This window comes from Ambystoma mexicanum, chromosome 2q (genome assembly GCF_040938575.1).
Source record: "Ambystoma mexicanum isolate Mex_15411 chromosome 2q, UKY_AmexF1_1, whole genome shotgun sequence".
Classification (NCBI taxonomy): Eukaryota; Metazoa; Chordata; class Amphibia; order Caudata; family Ambystomatidae; genus Ambystoma; species Ambystoma mexicanum.
Window position 1 is genome coordinate 911,340,819 of NC_090924.1, and position 11,896 is coordinate 911,352,714.

Sequence of the window (11,896 nt, forward strand, 5' to 3'; positions counted from 1 at the left end):
CCAGTCCCAGCGCTGGAAGCGCCGGGCTCATAATGCTTGGGTGGACTTACCTGCAGCAGACCATGCTGCTTACTTGCCTGCCAGTTGAGCCTCTGATCCTCTTCTGTTTGGCACTACTTTTCCTGTTGGGTGGGGCAGGAGCCACTCCCTAGATTCAGAACACTGGAACTCTTCTGGAAAGCAGGAACTCTTTTCTTACCTAGGCATGGCTGTGGAAGGAGACACCTAAGCACTACAGGAGGCTATTTAAACCACACCCGATGGATGAATCTTGCTTTGCGTTATTCTGCATCCTCTGCAGCAGAACGCTCATCGTGTCTTCTGCATCTGATCCTGGGCCTAAGGAAAAAGGCTTACCATCCTGAATCCAGTATTCAGCAACACCTATAAAGACAAGAAAGAACAGGTTAGCATTACGGTCTTCAGTGACAGCTCTTCACTTACCTGGTCCATCGGCTGTCACCAACGCCTCGCGCTGCATTCCGGCATCTGAAAGACCAAGGCTTACCTACTCTTCGTGCGCTCCGGAGGTCTTCACACTGCATTCCGGCATCTGAAAGACAAAAGCTTACTAACTCTTCGCACGCTCCGGAGGCCTTCGGCGCTGCATCCCGCATCTGCAAGACAAAACAAGGTGCGTTTAAAGACATTGGGGAACTTTAATACTCACGTGCCATTACTCCTTTCCACATCTAACCCAGTGGGTATTCCGGCACCCTGCAGCCGCTCCGAACTTGTACCTGCAAAATAAAAAGACAGTTAGAGCGCATCGTGAAGCAGGCAACAAGCGCTTACTTACGTGCTTCCAGGCGCTTCTATTCATCACACGGGCTCCATCTTCAACTCACTTCAGCCCGTCATCCGCCATCGCCGGAACCCTGCAAAACAAGAAACATCATTACTAAAGACTTTAAAGACATTAGAATTACTCGAAACGTACAGTTCGTGCAGTAAACGACGGACAGCAGTCCTCTGAAGTCAAGAGGCCTGCTCCCCTTATCCAGTGAAGAAACTGGTTACAGCACCCTGCCCCGAGGCGGATGGAGAGCACGGCGTTCCCTTACCTAAGGTGAGAGCGTTAACCTTTGGGGTTCTACAGGAGAAGAGAAAGGGAAGAAGAGAGAGACATTCAATAACCCAGTTCCTTAATCCCATATTTTCTATCTGCAGACATCTTACCCTTCAAGTCAGACATACAGTGCACAGAGGTCCAGCCCAAAGAGCCAGCCGTGTGTTACACATCACCTTTGCAGATACGGTATACGCCCAGTCAAGACCGGCGCCTCTACGGGAATCAGGTGAGCGTTACAGAACGCAAAGCCTACCACAAAACTCCCGTCCAGGCGCTATGGAAACCTCGGATACAGACCAGCTAGCCCAGTTACTTGGGGAACTAAGGGCAGAAGTGCATGCAGCCCGTCAGGAAACAAACGCTCTAAGAAGGGAACTGATTGTTTCCAAGGAGCGAACAGATGATCTCGCTAGACAATTGCTACAGTCACAAGCCGGACAGACCCCGTTACCCGCATCTGGGGGTAATCTTCCTTCTACATCCTCTATGAATCCAGTGCAGATCAACCTACCTGGGAATGTACCTCTGGCTCCGCCCGAACGATTTTCTGGTGACCCAAAGAGGTTTGCAGTATTTATCAATCAGTGCCGGTTGCATTTCTTATGCCGGCCAGCAGCCTTTCCAACTGATCAAGCTAAAGTAGCTTTCGTGCTTTTGTACCTTAGTGGCAATGCGGCAGACTGGTCGATCCCTCTAGTAAACCAAGATGATCCGGTCCTCCATGATTTTCAAGCTTTTCAGCTCAGTATGGAAAAACTGTTCGCAAGACATTCACAGGGGCAGGCCTTGGACAATGAGCTTCTTTCGTTGCGACAAGGTAATCAAGACCTTTTGGTTTATATTGCGTCTTTCAACAGACTGATAGTGGAAACTCAATGGCCTGAGGACAAAAGGATTACGCTGTTTTATAGAGGTCTACGTGGAGAGCTCAAAGATGTGTTAGCCCAAGTAGTGAATCCCCACAAGATTGTTCGGACTATATAGACTTAGTCGTTCAAATAGATCACAGACTGCAGAACAGGAAGGCCGATCGTTCCAAGTTTGATGCTCGAGTATTTTCCAAACCGCCAACTCCTTCCAAAGGAGTAGACCCCGGGGAACCCATGCAAATAGGGGGTCTGAAAGGTCCTCTAACACAAAAGGAGCGGGAAAGGAGAAAACAGTTGCAATTATGCCTCTATTGCGGAAACTCAGGGCACTTTCTTCGAGACTGTCCGGTGAAACCTGCCAAGAAGGCAGTAGGAGCTGCAGTTACCAAAGTTACAACCTCTGAGCAGGGAAACGACCTCGCCCGACAAGAATAGAGGTCCTCTTGCCGAGCGTGAAAACCAGTTCCGTGACCTCGCATTTCGTGATACCTATGGTCCTCATTAGCCCTGATAATCCGGATCGATTACATGCAATTGAAGCTTACGTCGACAGCGGTGCCATCGGCAATTATGTGGATCATGAAATGGTTTTGAGGATGAATCTAACTCTTTGTCCCAAGGCTGTAAAGGACGTCATTACTACGGTGGATGGTACGGAGATAGCCTCCGGGCCAGTAACGCATACCACTCAAGAGGTGACGCTAGTAAGTCAAGATGGACACCATGAGAAGATCGTGTTCGATGTGATCAAGGCCCCTCAGTTTCAGATTATTCTAGGAATACCTTGGTTAGAGAAACACAATCCTCTGATCGATTGGCGAGCAAGAACGGTCCAGTTTCCAGAATGTGTCTCTACTTGTCACCCTCCACCTGGTGTTGCACTGGCAGCAATTTCTTCAGAGACTCCCCAGTTACCTCCCGAATACCTAGAATACCAAGAAGTAGATTATCGCTCCCTGAACCAGATCACCGTTAAGAATAGATATCCGTTACCTTTGATCCCTGAACTCCTGGACCAAGTCAGAAAAGCATGCATATATACAAAGCTGGATCTTAGAGGAGCTTACCACTTGGTACGAGTAAAAGAGGGCGATGAATGGAAGACGGCCTTCCGCACCAAGTATGGACTATTTGAATATCAGGTCATGCCCTTCGGACTTTGCAATGCCCCGGCCGCCTTTCAATATTTTATGAACGATGTCCTCAGAGAGCTCATAGATGTGTGTGTTGTTGTTTACATTGACGACATCCTCGTTTATTCTTCATCGGAATCTGAACATCGGAAACACGTGAAAATGGTCCTCGAAAGATTGCGTCAACACAAACTTTTCGCTAAGTTGGAAAAATGTGTTTTCAACGTGACTGAAGTTGAATTCTTGGGATTCATATTATCACCTGGCAGAGTGCGTATGGATTCAAAGAAGGTCGATGCAGTTCTCAAATGGCCATCACCATCCTCCGTAAAAGGTGTGCAAAGCATGTTAGGCTTCGCTAACTTTTACCGCAAGTTTATCCCCGAATTCTCTCGAATAGTCCAGCCCATCACTGCCTTGTTAAAGAAAAACAAACGTTTTGAATGGTCTACCGAGGCGGAACAAGCTTTCCAGGATTTGAAGACTAAATTTATCTCTGCACCAATCTTAAAACACCCTCGCCCCGAACTCCCCTACATCGTGGAAACTGATGCTTCAAGCCTTGCCATGGGGGCAGTTCTATCACAAAAGGACCCGGTAACCAATCAGTTGCATCCCGTGGCATTTTGGTCCCGCAAATTCTCGCCTCCTGAAATCAATTACACGATTACTGACAAGGAACTTCTGGCTATCAAGTCTGCCTTTAAGGCTTGGCGGCATTATCTGCTGGGGGCCCGACACACCGTTACTGTGATTACGGATCACCGAAACCTGCAATATTTGAAAACCGCAAAAGCCCAATCCTCTAGACAACTCCGTTGGGCATTATTCTTTGCCGAGTTTGACTTCATAATTACCTATCGACCTGGTACAAAGAACGGTAAAGCTGATGCCCTTTCTCGGATGGGAGTGGAAGAACACTTGATCAACCCTAAACCTGTACCAATCATTCCCGAACAAAGAATTCTGGGTGTAATCGCCACAGAATCCATAGAGGAAGTTAAGGATAAGGCCAGGCAACTTGTAACTCCAGCAGACATACAGAATTGGCATCTGCAGGGAAAGGACTTTGCAGAAAAGGACAACTTATTGTATTTCCAAGAACGATTATACCTACCCAGCACAGATTTACAGAAAAAAGTAATCTCTTGTTATCACGATTCTTTAATGGAAGGACATCCCGGTATGGGCAAGACCTCAGAAAAAATCAAGCGCTACTTCTGGTGGCCGTCTTGGAAAAAAGATATCAGAGACTTTATAATGTCCTGTGGAGTATGCACCCAAAACAAGAGTCAAAAGGAAAGACCAGCAGGCCTCTTACGCCCTATTGACATCCCACCTCGCCCTTGGCATACGCTTTCTATGGACTTCATCACCGATCTACCTCCATGCTCCGGATACAATACGATTCTAGTAATCGTGCACTTATTCTCCAAGATGGCGCATTTCATTCCGCTCAAAGGCTTGCCAACAGCAGCAACTCTGGCCCGAGAATTTCTCGAAAACATCGTCCGACTGCACGGTTTTCCTTCGGTTCTAATTTCGGATCGAGGTAGTCAATTTATTTCTCATTTTTGGCGAAGTTGCTGTCGGTCGGCTCAAATTGATGTGAGACTATCGACCAGTCACCACCCTCAGACGACGGACAAACCGAGAGGACCAATCAAACTCTGGAACAGTATTTACGCTGCATGCTGCAACAAACTGAAAAAACTTGGAAAGACATCCTTTGGATAGCCGAATATGCCTACAATAACTCTGTCCATTCGGGAACTGGGAAAACCCCGTTTTTTCTTTTATACGGCAGTCACCCTCTAACCTCGGAGTTGGATCCCCTCCAAGATCTTGAAACACCAGCAGTAGACTACCTGCATTCTACAATCACCCAAGCCTTTAAGGAAGCTGTTTCTCACCTTCAAAGGGCTAAAGAAAAATACAAGAAAGGAGCAGATCAACATCGGAAGGAAGCCCCTCAATATCAAGTAGGGGATCAAGTCTGGTTATCCGCCAAATATCTACCTCTAAAAGGGCCATGCACATTCAACCCAAGATACCTTGGTCCCTATTCCATCACTACCATAGTAAACCCAGTAGCGGTCAAGTTGGACTTGCCCCCGCACATGAAGATACATCCGGTCTTCCACGTCTCTCTATTAAAACCCGTGCAACCTCAAACCCGACTAACTAAATCTCCAAAACCTATCCTAGTTGATGGAGAACTCGAGTTTGAAGTCAAAAGCATTCTGGACTCCAAAATCTCCAAATCTAAACTATTTTACCTAATTGACTGGAAAGGCTACGGCCCCCAAGAGAGATCCTGGGAACCTGCTGAATATGTCCACGCTCCTCGCCTAATCAAAACATTTCACCGAACATTTCCTGACAAGCCAAAACCCCCGGAGAAGCCCGGTTTGGGAGGGGCCTTGAGGGGGGGTACTGTCATGATCTCTGCTTCCAAAAGATCAGGGTTTTCCCAACTCCCTTGGAAGCAGATCCATAACCCAGGTTCCAAGTGCCAACCAGTCCCAATTGGGACCTTTTGGACCCAGTCCTGGCGCCAGTGGCACCAGGCTCATAAATATGCCCAGTCCCAGCGCTGGAAGCGCCGGGCTCATAATGCTTGGGTGGACTTACCTGCAGCAGACCATGCTGCTTACTTGCCTGCCAGTTGAGCCTCTGATCCTCTTCTGTTTGGCACTACTTTTCCTGTTGGGTGGGGCAGGAGCCACTCCCTAGATTCAGAACACTGGAACTCTTCTGGAAAGCAGGAACTCTTTTCTTACCTAGGCGTGGCTGTGGAAGGAGACACCTAAGCACTACAGGAGGCTATTTAAACCACACCCGATGGATGAATCTTGCTTTGCGTTATTCTGCATCCTCTGCAGCAGAACGCTCATCGTGTCTTCTGCATCTGATCCTGGGCCTAAGGAAAAAGGCTTACCATCCTGAATCCAGTCTTCAGCAACACCTATAAAGACAAGAAAGAACAGGTTAGCATTACGGTCTTCAGTGACAGCTCTTCACTTACCTGGTCCATCGGCTGTCACCAACGCCTCGCGCTGCATTCCGGCATCTGAAAGACCAAGGCTTACCTACTCTTCGTGCGCTCCGGAGGTCTTCACACTGCATTCCGGCATCTGAAAGACAAAAGCTTACCAACTCTTTGCACGCTCCGGAGGCCTTCGGCGCTGCATCCCGCATCTGAAAGACAAAACAAGGTGCGTTTAAAGACATTGGGGAACTTTAATACTCACGTGCCATTACTCCTTTCCACATCTAACCCAGTGGGTATTCCGGCACCCTGCAGCCGCTCCGAACTTGTACCTGCAAAATAAAAAGACAGTTAGAGCGCATCGTGAAGCAGGCAACAAGCGCTTACTTACGTGCTTCCAGGCGCTTCTATTCATCACACGGGCTCCATCTTCAACTCACTTCAGCCCGTCATCCGCCATCGCCGGAACCCTGCAAAACAAGAAACATCATTACTAAAGACTTTAAAGACATTAGAATTACTCGAAACGTACAGTTCGTGCAGTAAACGACGGACAGCAGTCCTCTGAAGTCAAGAGGCCTGCTCCCCTTATCCAGTGAAGAAACTGGTTACAGCACCCTGCCCCGAGGCGGATGGAGAGCACGGCGTTCCCTTACCTAAGGTGAGAGCGTTAACCTTTGGGGTTCTACAGGAGAAGAGAAAGGGAAGAAGAGAGAGACATTCAATAACCCAGTTCCTTAATCCCATATTTTCTATCTGCAGACATCTTACCCTTCAAGTCAGACATACAGTGCACAGAGGTCCAGCCCAAAGAGCCAGCCGTGTGTTACACATCACCTTTGCAGATACGGTATACGCCCAGTCAAGACCGGCGCCTCTACGGGAATCAGGTGAGCGTTACAGATGAACCGTTCATGGTTTGCACCTGCTTTACAACTAATGCCCAAGAATATTGACAGAGATGTATTATTTGCTTGCAAAATAAGGTAGGGAAAAGTGTGTTGATCAGATGAGATTCGCATCCTCCCCCATACGGGCCATTCGTTGGACTGCATATTGATTTTCTGCAGTAACTGTGATATAATGAGTGGCAGTATCTGCTCATTGTCAGGGATGTGTTTTCTGGGTAGAAGCCTAGCCCTGTAGAAAAGCAGATGTGGTAACAGTAGCGAAAATATTAATAAGAAAATGTGTACCTAGATTTGGGATACCTGTATACATAAACAGCAATCAGGGCACTCATTTTGTTAGTAATATTATCAAGACACTATTGGCCAGATTAAAGAAACAACATTCACTTTTTTCACCATCCTCAGTCAGCAAGAGCAGTAGAGAGATGAAATGGGGTTCTAAAGAATAAACTAGCTAAGCAATGTCAGGAGACCAGGTTAACATGGCCAGAGGCCCTCACGTTAATCCTCTTCGGTATGAGAAGTTCCCGAAGTAAGAACACCAGGCTAAGCCCATATGAAATTCTCTATGGGCGACTTATGTGATTACCCCCTCCTATGAAAACTGTACCTGATTATTTGCAGCTGGCATCTAGCTGATTACCGGAGTATGTGAAGACCTGGAGTATTTTTGCACCATGAAACACTTGTGTATGGGCATGATATAAATAAAATATCATATCATATCCTTAATATCTTCTGCCAGTCTCATTCATAATCAGTTCCAAACAGCTCTCCCTAGAGCCAGCAACACATTCACTACAACCCATTGGTAGTGTTCTCATAAAGAGCCACCAAAGGAAAACAGCTATAGCCCCTATGTGGAAGGGGACATTCCTGGTTCTTCTTACTTCCAGCTCAGCAGTGAAGGTCCAGAGGGAACCGACATGGGCGCACTTAGGGGTTGTATCTGTAACCCTGCAATCCCCTGCCTTCTTGCACTACCCAGAGCCGGTTCCCACGGGTGCACTTACTCATAGCAATGCTGCCCTTATCGCACTTCCCTTTTTTCCTCCCCCTGGAACATCTCCTCTCCCTCTCCCCCCTGCACTTGCATGATCTGAATGACACAAGGCCTAGTGAGATTGTTTGTTTTGTCCTCCCTATGTCTCCCTACCTTGTCTTGTCGCACCTAGAAACACTTGTGTACAGGCACGTTATAAATGACTCATCATATATCATATCGTTCATATCACATATCATATCATATCATGTCAGCCACTGCAAAAGGGCAGTAGCCCTGAAGTGTAATACTTATGATTACAATGGCCTGTTTATTTGCACTGACATGTATTAACGTAGCGTTGGCAGAACCTGACACCATTGTACAGACAATATCAGCCATGCGTAATCTGACTCATATAGTAACATGTTTTGATGTAAGGGCTTGGCCGTGTTAAAAGAAATGTTCTGCTGTGCAGAGTTTGATGAATCCAGTGGAGTTATCATGAATTCCCTGGTAGTGACCCTCACCCATGTGGCCAGGGAATGGCAGCCACTACCTGATCCTGACCCTAGGGGCGGATATATGAAGGAGGATCACATGGGAGAGGACAACTACCGGGTGACGTTTTGACTCTTTGGAGAAGATGCGTTATTAACTTCTTGACCATTAAGAAGACCAGCTGACACCAAAGAATTAATGTCTATTGTCAGCTAACAGTACCCCTTTTAGAAGAAGTGAAAAAAAACTCTTCTCTAAACTTTGTTGGCCAGAACTCCACCTTTGACTCAAACACACACAACTCACATATGGCACCCTTTTTTGCAGGTATCTGCTTATCTAAAATACCTAAGAAAAACATCTAAGAGACAACACATATATACCATCATTTTGGTACATCCAAGTGCAAGAACCCCTCTTGTGACCAGGACTTCCTGAGTCCTCCTGCCAGGCTGGGCTTCACATCTAGGATGCCCCAGGTTGTTGCTTTCTGGCTGTATGGGTTTTCAATATCCAAGTTTCTGAATATCTTTTGCCACACACCAAGCGTGACACCCAGGGGGTCATATGGGTGGGGAACTACATGCCCCCTGCTAACCATGGTTACTGCAAGTTGCATCGGTCAAGTAGACCTTTCTTCTATTTTTACGTGTGGGTAGTAGATGCCGGTCTCCTCCAGAACGAGATGAAGCTTGCTTGTGCCATCAAAAAGTATAGTTCAAAGTCAGGCACATGTAGACCTCCTTCAGAATACGGTTTGCTTATGTTAATTACTTTTATACGCGTCCCCCATGCATCCCAGAGGACTCGAGTAGCAATTGGATTCAACTTTACAAAGAAGCTTTTGTTCAGCTTAATTGGGATATTGAGGAAGTAATATAAAAGCTTAGGAAGCACTGCCATTTTGAGCAACTATTCATTTCCCCATCATCGTCATTGGCAACCATTTCCACCTGGCAACTTTAGCCTGTAGGTCCTTAAGGTATGCCCGCACATTTCTCATACAAAGCTGATTACAATCGCTAGAGACAACTACTCCCAGATATTTAATCTATTGTGGTGACGATTTTATATTCAAGTTTCCTCTGGGCAACTTGTGCTATTTGTGAGGGGGGAAAACATCCGATTGGGCCCAAACAGTAACCAGTCTGGATTGATTCCCAACATTTATAACATCAACCATAACCGGGTGCAAGGTTACGGCTGGGCCTCTAACAAATATTAGAAAATGGTCTGCGTATTGCAACACTGTCTCCGGGGCACCACTGAGCCTGATACACCTCTGCACATGTTTGCATCACAACAGGTCAGCTAGCGGTTCCAGCACCATCACAAAAAGAAGGGGCTATAGGGGGAATCCTGGCCTGGGGCTTCTGTTTAGTGATTCATTGGTGAAGATGCTGGAGACTGCATGCATAGCTGGTCTGAGCAGTTTGATGCCACATCCGATGATAAGGGCTCGAGGATCCACCAGGGATAGTTTGAGTGGTGATGAAGATCAGGGGTGAAGATGCTGGCAAATGGCGTTTCGAAGGCGGCAGATGCAACACAAGGCATGTAGTTCATGCCGAGGCAACTAGCATGGTGCAATGAAAAACAGGTCCAAACATGAAGTTCAGCAGTTTGGGTACAGCAGTTGGTTTGTTCTTGATGGGGAGAGGTGTTGGGCAGGGGTCAAACAGGAGCTTGTTCAGTTCAAAGGTGATGCTTGAGGAAGTGCGGCCCATGAGAGACCCTAGGGTTGGTTCGAAGGTCGGTCCAATGGCAAAGAATCTGGAGACTGGATGCGCAGTTTGGTTGGAGCATTTCGAGGCAACAAAGAACTGTAGTTTGAGCTGAGGGAATGAAATGCTCAGCTAGTGCGGTGCAGCGGCGAACAATTTCAAACTTGCAGGTCAGCAGATCAAAGACCGCTCTGGGGTGATCTAATGATGCAAACCGGTGAAACAGGCTTGAATCACAATTCAAATTGGTTTGATGGCAGGTACATAGGTATCCCTGATGCCTGGGCATTCAGGTTGCTGCGAGTCCCAATCCAGCAGCTCAAGGATATGTTTTTGTCCTTGTGCTTGGGTTCCACAATTCAGTGGAGGCTGACCAATACATGCAGGTGTCTGTTGACATTGTGAGGTCCTGGGTACCTTTGTAGCTGACAGAGAGGCAGGTCTTGTTGCAGCAGAAATTCACCCCCAATGTGCCCTGGGTATGGTTATGGGACAAAGGTTGCCTCTGCCTTGGACATTCAGTCTTCCCCTCACAACTGGAGGACTTTAGAGAGAACAACTCTCCCAACAAAGGTCCAGAAAATGATTTGACAGTTTTTTGTAAAAGAGTGATACAAAGAAGGAGAGGGAGACTCCTTCTTTGAAATGCAAACATCTACAGATACATTGCTTTAGGGGCCCCTTGTTAGAGGAAGTTGACTTTGCCTTCTGACATCACACACAAAGTGATTGTGCTACAGAAAGTGGAGCGGTCAGAAAGGAAAGATCGAGGCAGAGAGAGGCAAGATGTGGAACCTTCCTCCAACCATAAAGAGGGATGCACTAAACCCACCCCCTCCCTTCTCAGTAGAATCAAAGACCTTTGGTATGCAGCACCCCGGTGTGTGGCTACTCCTTTTGTAAATGGGTGTACCCCTTGATTTATGTTCCAAGAACAGCTTGCTGTGGTGTGGTTGTCTTTCTTGGGCGTGTGCTACCTGCCATAACAAACGAACAAAGAGAGGCAACCCCCAAGGCTGGAAGCAGCAAGAAAGCCTAGCCGGCTGGGGAAATTACACACAATCCTTCCACAGGTGAACTGGCCTTACAGGGCTGGCATGTGTGACATAAAATGTATGTGGCTTGGATAATTATTAGAAATTCTGGCCATCATACCCTAAGCTCAGGTATGGTTTATTTTTAAAGTTCACTGTGCACGTGGGCAGCATTCTAATAGATATGTTGTTTTTGGGACAGAGGTGCATAACTCAGATGCAGTCCATGTGCTGCAGAGACTTTGCAGTCACTGCAGCTGTCAGATGGGCACCTATGACCTCAGAATCTGCTCTGTGCATCTGGAGAGCAGGCACTGCAGATCAGGCTGCTGATGCAGAAGGGCACACGTGTACACTATGCTTTTGGCATGGAGCGTATGTAAGAGGATTCTGATAAGAAGATTACCTTTCCAGAGATCGAATTATCGTATTGTTTTATTTATTTAATGAAAATCAAAAAATCCAGGGCATCTACATCTTCGCCAGAGGGCAATCTGTGACACCTATGAAGAATAGTGGATAAGCTATTTATTAAATATTTCTCTTTATGTCATCATTCCCCTCAGTGGAAATGGCCCTGCATCACATACCCAACCCAACAAATGGCCGTCTGATTTTCTCTTCATGTCTAGGGCACTTCTGGATATTAGTCCGAGAATCAAGTCTTTGTATAGTAAC

At 46.9% G+C, this 11,896-nt stretch overlaps 1 protein-coding gene across 2 annotated transcripts in view; it reads right to left on the reverse strand.

Moving 5' to 3' along the window:
* The window catches only part of SPMIP4 (sperm microtubule inner protein 4), a 364,345-nt gene that overhangs the window by 101,507 nt on the left and 250,942 nt on the right, over nt 1–11,896 (reverse strand). The gene's annotated exons all lie outside the window — the stretch shown is intronic.